The 13,195-nt window shown below is 44.8% G+C and overlaps 1 protein-coding gene across 4 annotated transcripts in view; it reads left to right on the top strand.

Moving 5' to 3' along the window:
* Positions 1-13,195, top strand: part of DIAPH2 (diaphanous related formin 2) — a 5,141,990-nt gene that overhangs the window by 1,868,539 nt on the left and 3,260,256 nt on the right. The gene's annotated exons all lie outside the window — the stretch shown is intronic.

Raw genomic sequence — 13,195 nt, 5'->3', positions numbered from 1 at the left:
CCCCACACATGACCTCCTTTCTCTGTAAACACAAGGAAGTCTCCTCTAACACCTCCAAAGCTGCTGCCACCTCATCTATGGTCTTTGGGCCTCCTTCACCTGCTTTCTGGACCCATCTGCACAGCTCTAAATATCAACTGGTTCTGCTGGCTTTTTATATCACTCCTCTCTCTGCCCAGAAGGAAGCGATCCTCTGCTCCCATTGGTTACTCAAACCCGCTGTTTCCTGGGCCAATCTTGGTTTCAGCTATCCCACCGTGGCCCGGGAATTCCTGTGGAAGTCTTCATAAGGGCCCCCACACTACCCCTTTTTCATATTCCATCATTGCTGTCCAATCCATGCGGTCACTTTGGTTGTTTGTTTTCTGTTCCCCTGCTAGATCAAGTAAGTCTCTGCCTAAACATTTTCCAGTCAGGGTTTCCTGGTTACCCCTAGTTCTGGGCAGCTTCTTGATGAGTTCATTTTCTCTAATGCTGCACCACTGCTCCCCTATTGTCAGTCTGAGGTGTGTGGGGTTGGTGATTTGTCACATATTCGTTTTCTGCAAGGGGAAGCATTGTCAATACTATTTGGGTGACCAGTCTGCTCCTCATGTTCCAGGACGGGTCTTGTCCATTGCACCCAAGTGTGGCACTTGCAGTTTATCTCCAGACTGTTCTGCTTCGCTCGAAACCATCATCACTCGCAGCAATCTGATGTAAGGAAGGCATGGTATCAAAACAAGACGGACACAAGTGATCACAGTTCAAGCGTGTTTATTAAACTGTAAAATGGGTGAGATGAATGCATACTCTAAAGCTAAATCTAAGATGGGAGCACGCTAGGACCATCAAATAATAATAATACAGTCGTAGTGGAGTCTAGTCAAATAAAAAGGGTCTATACTAAAAAACCTATTGTCAATCCTCACTGCTATGTTACAAAATAGTGTGGTATGATGTGCACCAAAAAAGAAAGAATTTTTCACCAAATTAAAAGTCTGGATGCTATGGCCAGGTTCTCCCTTCCCCATGTTTTTTTGCATGGGACAAGGCAGGACTCAAGCACAACGCACTCCTGGGCTTCTGGCACAAGCTTACACTTCCTTATATCTATATCAGGGCCTTCTGTGCCTGAGTCTCGTCTCATGCTAAGTCTCTTGCTTCAAGTGGCCTGACATGTCAAAACAACAAAACAAAACAGTTCCTTCTGTTAATCTTTACACCAGGTGGTTATCCTCCACCTTTGAATCACCCTCAGCTGGGCTACAATCCTCCTTACACTCACCAGCCTCTCTCAATCAGGCTCAGACCAACCATTCGCTGTGGACATCCTCTGTCGTGTTCATACTTCTTGTCACAAAGTTGTTCACTTAGCTTCCTCACAACCTTTCTCTTGATGTCCCTCAGTTAGGTTCTCTATCGCCTTTCCATCACAATTTCCTTATTTGTAATATTCACAAGTCTCAATGTCTTTCTAAATAACCACTTTTTAGTTATGTCCCCCTCATCCGGGCTCAGAAATTCCACAGCACTTGCCAAGTCTAAACAAAGACTTCTGAATGGCGATCACGTCTCGCTGGGTCACTCTGTTAGCCTATTGCAAGTGCAGGTTTATTCACAAGAACAAGTACACTTGCCGTTCCCCTCGCATGGGCGCAAACACATTTTTCACTTCACAATTTTATTATCGTCAAAACTTCTACAACATGTCAAGGACTTTTGATTGTACAAGGGGTTTTGCTTGACCCGTGTATAACCACCTTGACACCTCATTTCGGTCTTCCCTAAGGCCTCTTGGTACTTGTAGCTTTTTTTAACTTAACTTTCAACACTATCTCTTTGTTCAAGAGAGGAGTACCAGTCAGAGACTTCCTAACAAGCGTGCATGTGGCGCCGGACCACTCTACCTCTGGTACCAAATTAATTCACAAAAGATCTCCGTCTCTTAATCTTCTTAATGTTGTCACTGCAAACTTGAGTCTAACACAGTCTGGTACACTATCAGGTTCTTCCGACTAACCAGCTGTGCTGAACTCATTGTCCTTTCTTTTTCAAGGACGGTGCCACAATGGCAACCGCATCTCCCTTCCCTGGCTATCACTGCAGGAAGGTTTCATGTCCTGCTGACATCCATCACACCATTCGCCAGCTGCAATTCCCAATCTCATGTTTCTTTCATTGGAGTCTTCGTGGGACTGGGTTGATAAAGACCTGGGTAACCCCCTCCTTGATATCCTTTCATGTCTTGCTACCTTTCTCCTCCATTTAAAATGTCATCCTGCAATGGCTGCTTTCTCATGCATTCAGCCCTGCTTAGAGTGTGCTCTGGTGCTATGCCTTCTGTCCCAGTCGCAAAAGGAAAGGGCAGTCAGGTGTGTGTGTAGTTGTTGGTAATTACTTGACTCTGTCTGACCCTTGTGTTGGTACATATCAGGTAAACAGCTCTGGTATTAGTCCGTTGTCGCTCACAGTGTGTCGGAAACTGTTTGTGTCAGAAAAGGGGGCAAGGGGAGTAGAGTTTCCAAGTATCCCACTGTACAGGATGGGGGAAAGGTGTCATAAGAAAGGGGATACGGCATCTCACGCTTCAGTGCCCCACTTACACTCAACAAAGACCACCCATCCAAGTGATCCTCCCGCACTGGTCCACCCCAGGAACTGGATCCAATAGCGATGGTGGTGTCCTGGCCACCTGGATGACAGATCCCCGGGACTAGTAAGTGAGACACCTTCAGGTTTCTCACACTGAAGAGTCCGATATATGCTAGTAGCTTCTTGGGAACTATCTGAAAGAATAGAAAGTGACCAGGACAAAAAAGAGGCTGATAGAAAATGGGACAGAGACAGAGGCTTTAAAGTACATGTAGGACTCCCTGCATACCTCAGAGCTGGTGAGAAAGATTCCCCAGAACTCCACTCACATGGCCTGTGAGGTAGGGCAGGTCTTGCATTGCCCTGCTAAACCGGCTATACCAGGCTTTGAGAGTGCCCGGCTCCTTCGACAGGGTAAAATAACATGTCCCTGTCTCATAGATGAGTTGTTCTTGTGCCAAAATTAAAAAGAAAGAATAATGTAAACCGAACTCTCTGGCAGTTTGTGGACAGCACCCAAAATATAAGGTTTCTGTGTTTCCCATTGGAAGCACAGAGCATGCAATTTTTGTTTGAGTTTAAATGGCTATTCAATTTACAATGTTTTTAATCTGATGAAGAGTTTGTTATTTATTCTTATAATATTGTTTGTCTTCCAGTTCATCTCCTATAGTTTAACTACAGTTTATTTTTACATCTCATATTTATCCAACTCTGAAGAACCTATGTCCATACTGTATCAATCTATTGCACAAAAATTCATTTCCCCTGCACCCAGCATGCTTTCACTAGATACTGGCCGATATGTGTGCACCCATGTTATGACATTATGGAGAATGTGAAGGAAACACATCCGAGGAATGTACTGAAAAGTATGGGTAAACGATCCAATACCGTGGACTGCTTTGCTGACACTGTTGCATTGTGTGTTGTCCTATTGGATGGTGATGCTACATGCTGAGCCCGGCTCCAGATTGAATGTTGGCTCTTGAGTCTGAGAATTGTATGGCAGAAAGATCTGGAATGAGTAGACAGCAGCAGGAGCTGAGAGGGAAGAGACATACTCCAGTAGGTTACTAAGATGCTTGATTTTATGAAATAGAAGTATGCATCTTACTTGGGGAACGTGGCATAATTTCAGGAACCTCATGCATTCCCTGCTGCTGTTTATAATTTGGACTATTAGGCAGTGCTTTAGTGCCATGTATAAGCTGAAACTATTGCATGCAAGTACAGATAGAGAGAAATGGCATATGAGGATGGACACAACACTTGTAGGTGTTGTTTGGTTATGCCATTGACTGCTCATGGCCATACTAATCCTTATGGCCATTCCCACCCAGTTCCTGTCCCTCCCCACACAAAGAACTTCCTCATGGGAACTCTTTGAGGTCGAGTTAATCAAGGCTTATGATCAAACTGTGTACTCAAAGTGCCTGTAAGTGTTTTTCCAAAGCAGTGTTCTGAGGGTTGATAACTTAATTGTAGCTGTAAACATGATTCTGGTGTAATAAAAATGTCTTAACCAGGTCTGCCTTAAGCCACTCAATTTATTAGTAATCACCAGGCGTGCACTGAGATCCTGTTAAAAGCAAGCATTGTTAAAGCCAACAGTTTTGGTTTGTGGATATAAGTATTAGGCATTTACCAGGCACTGCTATAAGATGCCCAGGTACTGGCACGTGCTACCATCAATGGCCAATTAGTACCACTACCTCATTCCTAGGAAGTGACTTTGCCATACCTACACAAAAGCCCAAAATGCTGGCATTGCCAATGTGTGTTTTGTTTACACTAGATTTGCTTTATTTGTTTTCCCTTGAAGCACTTCACTTGTGTATAAGCACTTTACCAAGAAATAATTACAATTACCATTTGCAGACACTGTTTTGCTGCGGATGATAGGTTGGTAATTGATTTAGCTTTAGTACATTCTTATATTATAAATACGTGTATTGTTCCTTTTTTAGATAACATTTAAAAAAGAGAGGCATCTCCAGAGTATGTAAAAAACAAACGGCCTAAGTGTGTTCAGGTGGAGTCAATTGAAAACGACTTCATTAAACACTTGATTACAGCTATGGGGGACTTTAAACCGCAATTACCTATGGTAGAGCTGTCTCTAAAAAAATACTTATTTGCCATTAAACATCGATGAACGAATTTTGTTGGTGCCAGATTTAGCAATCACTGTTGCATGCAAGACCCACCCCTACTCACAAAAGACCAGACCAATTCTTTGCCCACAGGTTCAGAGGGGCAGACCTAGTTAAAGTTGACCCATGCCAGCTAGTGAATGAGGATGGCAGTGGCACAAGAAACTCTGTTAATATTGGTAATTTAGCCACGAGAAGTCCCGATAGCGTTGGTGTATCTTATACAAGGACTGCTCACTTACTGAAATTATGTATTAGGCATACAAAATAGCATAGGTGCAAAGCGTGTGACACCTGGTACCAAGCGAATCTCTTATGACTAAATTGGGGAAAAGTCTAAAGGAAAGCTTCATAGAACCAAGCCTGACAAACTCTCCCTCCCAAAAACAGCATGAGAGTGTGCAATCAAATAAGAGACATTTTTCCCCAAACAATAATAACTGTACATGTCTTAATGCCAAATTAATGGTGATAAGAGTTTATGGAAAATATGATTCATATATAAACAACATGTTCACCTATGTTAGGCACAGGCGGCTGACTCGCTTCAAAGGGAAATTGCATCTACATCCTGCTTCTGAAAGGGGGAAAATAATATTACGATGTGTTGTGTTCCGTAAAGCAATATAATACACCTAACAGATAGGTTAGATGATAGGTATACCAGACTGGTGCCCCTTGAACCCCAAATCTATATAAACCAGACCCTGAACTGACACAATCAGTGTCCCAGGATAACTGCAGTGTGGAGCACATGGTTCAACTCTCTTGACTGTGTAAAAACAACGGCATGCAGGCTCATTGGCACAAAATGATAAGGACTACACACTATGTACACCTCCCAAGGCTACACCATACATCATAGTTTTAGCTGGGGTGCCTGCTCTGAATAGCACTGATGAGGGCGACACTTGGTCTTAGCTGAATAAAGCTGTTTATTCATTGAACAACGTGCTCTATACCTGCATTGATACAGATAGCAAACACATGACAGCCCAGCGTACATTGATTAGGAAACAGGGACAGTGAGAAATACGGGGACTGTGCAATTCTGAATTTTCAACCCCTTATCTTGCTGTGTAATTTTCAATTGGTAAACACTTTTGTTATTTTTCTAACTCACAGTTACAATGAATGCCGTTGCATTATTTTCATCCACCTAGAAGAATCTGCAATCGAGCCACAGGGAGAGCTGAACAGTGTAGGAGTTTGGCGGATTTAAATCGAATAACCCGATTCAGCGGCTTTGCTCAAATCATGTTTAACCTGTTTCCTATTTGAAGATTAACAACGGACTTCATCCTTAGTTACATCAGACAATCACATTCCCCTTGGATATAAACATGTCCACTGTAAGCCCAGCCCTTAACTCCCATGATATAGTGTAACCCACAATATATTTGTTTGCTGATCAGGCAGAAGAAAATCCTCCAATGCAGCAGTTTGAGCTAATTGATCGTGTGGGTAATGTCACATGGCAAAGGAGAAAACAACAATTGACACCAAAATAAGTTTAAAGGGTTTTATTAAACAAAAATAAACTATAGGACTATTGTATGGAAATTGGTTCAAAATGGTTATAACATAAACATAGTTGGCAGATGCAGTCCTTGAACTCAGGCAGGATCATAACCAAAGGACAGCAAACAAAAAGGCATTGAGACAGTTCCAAACAGGAATGTCTCCTGTTTAGGATGCACTGGCAGTCAGTCTTTATAACTGCTTCTGGGGACAACACGGCCTCTTCACCTCTCTTGCCCCCGCTGTTCTTTTACTCAGGGATATGGTGCCCTGCTCACCCTTCAACACCGAAGAATATAGTGCCCTGATCATGAATCCATACCCATGGAACGTAGTGCCCTGCTCACTCTTCTAGGGATATAGTGCTCTGCTCACTCTTTCCTGTAAGGTATCCCTCTTCTGGATTCCAGTGGCTCTCCTCTTCTATTACACATCCCACTTCTGGGGCCAACGTTGCTTTTTTTCTTACCACCTCTCACGCCTCCCTTATTTTGAGTTGGCAGTCACTTTTCTTTGGTCTTAATGGACTCTCATATTCATCATTGGTACCCACCCCTCTTATTGGATCCCAAGGTCTCCCATTTTTCTCAACGGAGGAAACTCTTCTTCTCGGATGCAGGGCCCCCCCCCTCACTGGAGCACACCCTTCTTCTTTGACTCAGGGGGCTCCTCTCTTCCTCACTGCAGTAGGCCTCTCTTTTGGGCTTTAAGGGATTCTCTCCCCTTCACAGGAACACACCCCTTTTTGGGGGGTACAGAGGGCTCATATTTCCTCACTGAAGCAGACTCCTTTTCTGGTGTTAAGGGGGCTCTTATCCCCCACACTGGAGCACACCCACCCTTCTTGTAGGGTTGACTCGTCTTTTCTCCATTTCAATGGGGCAGGTCCCTCCCTTGTGCTCTAGGGGTTGCCATGCTCAGGTGCTCCCCTTGCTTCCTCAGCAAATTACTCACCTCTGCTACCAGCCCAAAAGACACCAGGCCTCATCACAAATACAGTGGAATGTGCCGTTAAATCTGCCAAATTACCTAAAATCTCAATTTCTGTTACCGCCACTTGGCCCAGCGGATTTACCACGATATTTCAATTGTGGTGGGGCATAGCAATACCCCTTTTCTGCAGACAATAGGTGTCCATGAGATTGCAGCCAAATTACTGCTGGTGATAATCCTGCTGCATAATTCTGCTGTTTGTTTGAAGATTTTTGGTGCTAAGGTGGAAGATTTATCTCCAGCTTCCTACAGGAGGTACATCTTCCATAATGCCACCAAACCCATAGCGTGGCTATGTGGTAATGTGGCAGTAATGCAGCCATAAAAGAATTACTGCTGCATTACCATCATTTTTACCCCCACCACCATACTTGTATGAGGGCAACTGTCTGTGTTACTTAGCCTCAGTTATAAAACCCTCACTGTTCTTCTATCGGCTGATGCAAACCTTTGAATTGAGTAGTCAATTGGCTTTCTGTTCCTATCCAGGGGAAGGATGCCTATGAATGGTCTGTCACCATCTTGAACATCTTTCAGTTGGTTTCCATGTGGTGTTTCTCTTCTGCTCCTGCCTTTCCCTTTACTCAGAAGTTCATTTTGTTGGTTTTTGATGGTTTTAATTCCATCTCAGGGAACAGAAAAACCTCTAGTAAGGTCCCACCTCTACAAAATGTATTGCCTTTTGAGAAAGGGGAAGGCAGTATATCTCTTATTATACCCTGCATCTTGAGAGGTGGGAGAAAAACATTCTGCTTCACATGTATTGCTGCTTAGGGGTGGGAAGGGGATTGGCATACTTTTTTCCCTTTGAGGATCTGCACTGTGAGGGGTCAGAAATGTGAGACGGACACACAGCTATCTCAATGTTTTCCATTTATTAAAGTAAAAGAGATGAGATAAATCCCTCTCTGTCTCTATGCTAATGAGGATGTCCCTACCTAACAACCTAAAACTAAATAAAGATGATCCTAGTGTCCAAAATGTCTCTGACCCTCACAGTAATACATACAACAAAATGATACAAGGAATATTTGGCTGATTTCAGTTCCACAAAAAGGATGACAGTTCAAACGTGTATAATTAGCAGGTGCTCCTTGCGACCAGGGTTGGACTCCCTGCCCCTGGATCAATTCAGGATTATTTGTGATGAAGTTCAGATTCAACAACGTTCTATTCAGTTCAACACAAAATTACTTCTCGCTCTACTGCGTCCTTCCATGTGGCAAATTAAATGTCTAAACCCTTGTTAAAAAATTGAAACAGTTGTTATCCTTCACTATGTCCTTCTTTTTTTTAATATAACAATTTTATTGGTTTTAAGAGTAACAACATACAATACAAAGCAAACATACAGGTAGAAAAACATGATTCACAGGTCATGGGTTTAGTGCAATGTCTGGGTATTTCAACAGATTTCAATCAGTTGTATTGCACTGCTGATTTGATTTACTTCCAGAAGGGTCGCAGTTTGTTAGTCAAGTAGATTTTTCCTGTGTTTTTCTCTAAGTTTCTTCCCATCTGTGCCAGATTTTATTCGCCTTCCCGGGGCATCCTCTGGCTGTGTATACCGTATTTTCCATTACAATACACGCATCCATGTCTGCCACCCATTGTTCCTATTGCGGGGCGATATTTGATCCCCATAATTGCGCCACATTCCTCTTGGCCAGTCCCATGGCTGTCGAGAACATTCGTTTTTCGTATCAAGACACATCATTGTCCTCTTCCACTCCCAGTATCAACAATTTAGGATCTGTTATTACCGTTCAGCCCATCACCAGCGAGAGTCTATCACAGCATTTTCGCCAGAAGGGTTGGATATGTGGGCATTCCCACAGGATATGGTAGAAGGTTCCCCCCCTTGTACACACCTCAGGCAATTAGGGTCTGTTGTTTTCCCCCATCGGTACAGGGCCACCCCTGAGTAGTATATTCTGTGTAGTATTTTTAGCTGTATTAGTCTGATTCTGGCAGAGATAGCGACCTCTCTGGGGTGCATTAGGATTGCAGTCCATTCCTCGGGTTGTATTGTACCGATGTCTTTTTCCCACTTGGCCTTCAGTCCAACGAGGGCTGTTGTTGCAAAAGAGGACATTGCGCTATACATTATGGAGGTTGTTTTAACATCTACGCGGCCTAGTACAGTGTTTCTTTCAATTGGAGTACATTCGGGCATATCAGAGAGGGCTGGCATGTGTATACCCAATGGTTGGGACATTTGCCTATAATGAAAATGCTCTGTCAAGGGTAGTTCAAACACATTTATTAGGTTTTCAAAGAGCACTATTTTGCCTTCTTGTATCACGTCTCCACCCTTGATTATTCCGGCTGTCTCCCATTTCGGGAGTCCGTTTAGTTCAGCTAGATTTCTGTTCTTCCATAAGGGTTGTGTCGGGGTGATCTTTCCCTCCCAGTGTATGTGTTTGTGTGTTTCTGCCCAAATCTGTGCTCTATGAGCTGCCATCGTATGGGGGGTGGGTGTGTTATTTTTTGGTGGAGGATTTCTAGTGGAGAGAGACCATGGGCCTCATTACGAGATGGGTAGTAGCCATGGAGCTATTAGCTACATGGCTGCCTCCCATACCGTGCCCGGTATGCCTTAACGCCCTACTCGTAATGACCCCCCATGTCTGGTGCGCATATCTACACAGATATGTGAAAGTTCAGGGTTGCCAAGTAGGATATCATTTATGAGTGCCATCTGTGAGGCCCAGTAATATAGTTGCAGGTGTGGCAGTCCAATGACCCCTCCCAAATGGAGCGTTGCAGGGTGTTTAGTGCTATGCGTGGGTGTCTACTTCCCCATAGTAGCTTCCTGAGTATCCTATCAATTTTGCGGAATTCTATCACCGGGATGTGTAGTGATGAATTTTGTAGTATGTATAGGAAGCGTGGGAGCGCTAGCATTTTGAACAATGCCACTCTCCCCAGTAAGGTTAGGGGTTGCGTTATCCAATGTCCCACATTGTTTGCAAACCTCTCTATGATCGTGCCTATGTTTTTGAGGGTATAGTCCGCTAGGTTGGGCGTAACTAGTGTGCCGAGGTAGCAAAACCGCCCTGTTTCCACCCTGTATGGGCAGCTGTCTGGAATCAGGTTGTTTGTCCCTTTAATTAGAAATAGTATCGGTTTGGCCCAATTTACCCTCAGCCCACTAAACAGCTCATATCTCTGCAGCAGCCGGGTGACGATAGGGCAGGATTCCTTTGGATTACTGAGATAAATCAGTAAGTCATCAGCATACAGGGAGACTCTATCCTCCCAGTCGTGGGCCCAACGAAATCCCGTCCATGACTGGGTGCTCCTCAGCAGCACCGCTAGGGGCTCGAACACTAGTGCAATCAGCATTGCCGACAGCGGGCAGTCTTGCCTTGTCCCTTTACCCAGTTTGATGGTGCGTGATGACCATCCGTTCACTTTCACTTCTGCCATCGGGGCGTTATATAGGAGTTTCACTGATTCTATAAAGCGGCCCCGAAAGCCCATTATGCACATTATTTCCCACATGACCTCCCAATGGACCGAGTCAAAGGCCTTTTCAAAATCTATTGCAAGAAGTGCAAGTGGTTCCTGTATCGTTTGGCTCTTTCGATGGCCGAGTGGAGCCTATGAATAATCATTTGTGTGGACCTTCTAGGCATAAAGCCACATTGATTAGGGTGAATTAGAGCTGTTATTACCGTTTGCAGTCTGTTTGCAAGAATTTTAGCAAAGATTTTGACCTCACCGTTTATGAGGGAGATCGGCCTGTAGGAACTACACATGTCTGGGGGTTTACCCTTTTTGGGAATTACTACTATACAAGCTTTTCTCAGATCCGGGGAGAGGATTCCCAGTTCTTTGGAGTGTAGGAACATATTGAGCATGTGTGTCGCCACCTCAGGGCTCCCTATTATTTTCCATGTTTCTACTGGGAACCCATTCGGCCCCGGGGTTTTCCCATTTTGAAGTTGTGATAGGGCCGTCAGTAGTTCTTCCTCTGTAATCTCCGTTTCCAGGCTATGTTTCTGTGTTTCCTGTAGGGACGGTAGAGCGATCTCATCTAGTATGGTGGTCTCTATGGGACCTGTGGGGGCACTATACAGTGTTTCATACTAGTCAGCAAAGCTTTCTGCAATTTCTTGATCGGTCGAGGCTTACCCTGCATTGTCGGTGATAATGTATCTAACCTGTTGGTGTCCCTCATCCCTCTTCTCCAGCTAAGCTAGGAGCTTGCCAGCTTTGTCGCCTGTCTCATACAGCCTGGCGCGCATCGTGTTATGTGCTTGTTTGGTGAAGTTCAGTTCTATATTTTGTAACTTTTTCTGTGCCAGCATCTGAGTCCTATTGTTTTCTGTTGAGTTTGTGTTTTTGTAGAGTGTTTCGGCCTGCCTAACTTCAGTTTCAGCATCTTCCACTTCTTTCCTATGTGTTTTCTTGTGTGCCATTGTCCACCCAATTATCTCACCTCTGAGAAATGCCTTATAGGCCTCCCACAACGTTGCAGTGTTGTCTATTATGCCCTGGTTCAAATCAAAGTATAGTGATGTGGCCGTTTGGTGTTTCTCCTCTAGTTCAGGGAAACCCAGATAGTAGTTGTTTAATCGCCAGGATGGTGGGGGGTGGGGTCTTTGTGTTGCAATGCCTATCAGGAGTGGAGAGTGGTCCGAGATGCCTCGTGGGAGTAGGGTCGCCTCCGTCACTTTATGTATATCTGTTGTAGACAGGAAGAAATAGTCTATCCTGGAGAGTGATGCATGTGCTCCAGAGTGAAACGAGTATTCACGCTCAGCTGGGTGCAGATCGCGCCACAGATCCCTCAGCCCTTTTGCAGATGTAAAGGCAGCTAGTTTAGTGGGTATGGCAGGGTTTCTCCATCTAAGGTGCGTGCGGTCTACCTCCACATCCATGACCTCGTTGAAGTCCCCCCCTATTATCCAGTTGTCTGCTATATTCCATGCTATTATGGGCGTGATATCCTTCAATAGGGTGTACATAAGTGTGGGGGGTGAGTAAATCGCTAGAATGGCAAAGGTCTGATTCCATAATGTGACGTAAATATACACGTATCTCCCCCCTGTCTCTAGGGATATTTTAGTGATCTGCAAGGGAGCTTGCTTGTGTATCAATATTAGCACTCCTCTTGCTCCCATGGAGAACCCTGCGTGTACCGCTGTGCGGTAATTTGCACGCTTCAAAAGGTGGCAAGTCATGCCGGCCATGTGGGTTTCTGTAAGGAGTGCTATATCTGGACCGTATCTGTTGAGTGCTTGCGTCACCAATCTACAGTAGAAAGTTAAAAGCAAGAACGGACTGAGGAGATCTCCCAACGGAAGCAAGGAGTGTGTGAACGAGACCTGGAAATGTCAAACTTGGATTGTTGCATATTATGCAGACCCATCCTTCCAGGAGGGGGGCAAGAAGGACAGGACATTTCTGGGGCATCCTGGGAGCTGGCATGGAACTGCCTCACTTGGTAGTGGTGTGACTGCAGAAAGGTGGACCGTCTGGTCCAGAAATGACACTGAGCTGACAAGCCTGCTACAGAGCTGTACAGAAAGCAAGGGGGAGGAGAGTCCCTGCAACCCTGTCAAAAGAATTGGAGCCATGCCCCCAAGGTACTGCATGTAACGGGAATGGCAGGAAGATGGGGTGGGGTCCCGGAAGATGCCCAACTCAAGCAGAGTGCACCGGGAGTCCTCTCCCTCATCGCAGTGGCCAAGTCAATGCCACTTCTCAAGCAGAGTGTATTGGGAGTCATCGCCCTCATTGCAGTGGTCAACCCAACACCACTGCCCAAGCAAAGTACATTAGGAACCATCTCCCTCATCTCATCGGAGTGGTCAATACAATACCACTGCTCAAACAGAGTGCTTTGGGAGTCTTCTCCCTCATTACAGTGGTTCATCCAATAGCACTGATCAAGTGGAGTGGAGCCATCTCCCTCATCACAGAGATTCACCAAATGACTC

Source organism: Ambystoma mexicanum, chromosome 5p (genome assembly GCF_040938575.1).
Source record: "Ambystoma mexicanum isolate Mex_15411 chromosome 5p, UKY_AmexF1_1, whole genome shotgun sequence".
NCBI classification, from domain to species: Eukaryota; Metazoa; Chordata; class Amphibia; order Caudata; family Ambystomatidae; genus Ambystoma; species Ambystoma mexicanum.
The sequence above is the reverse complement of the archived record's forward strand: the minus strand, read 5'-3'. Positions and strand labels throughout refer to the sequence as shown.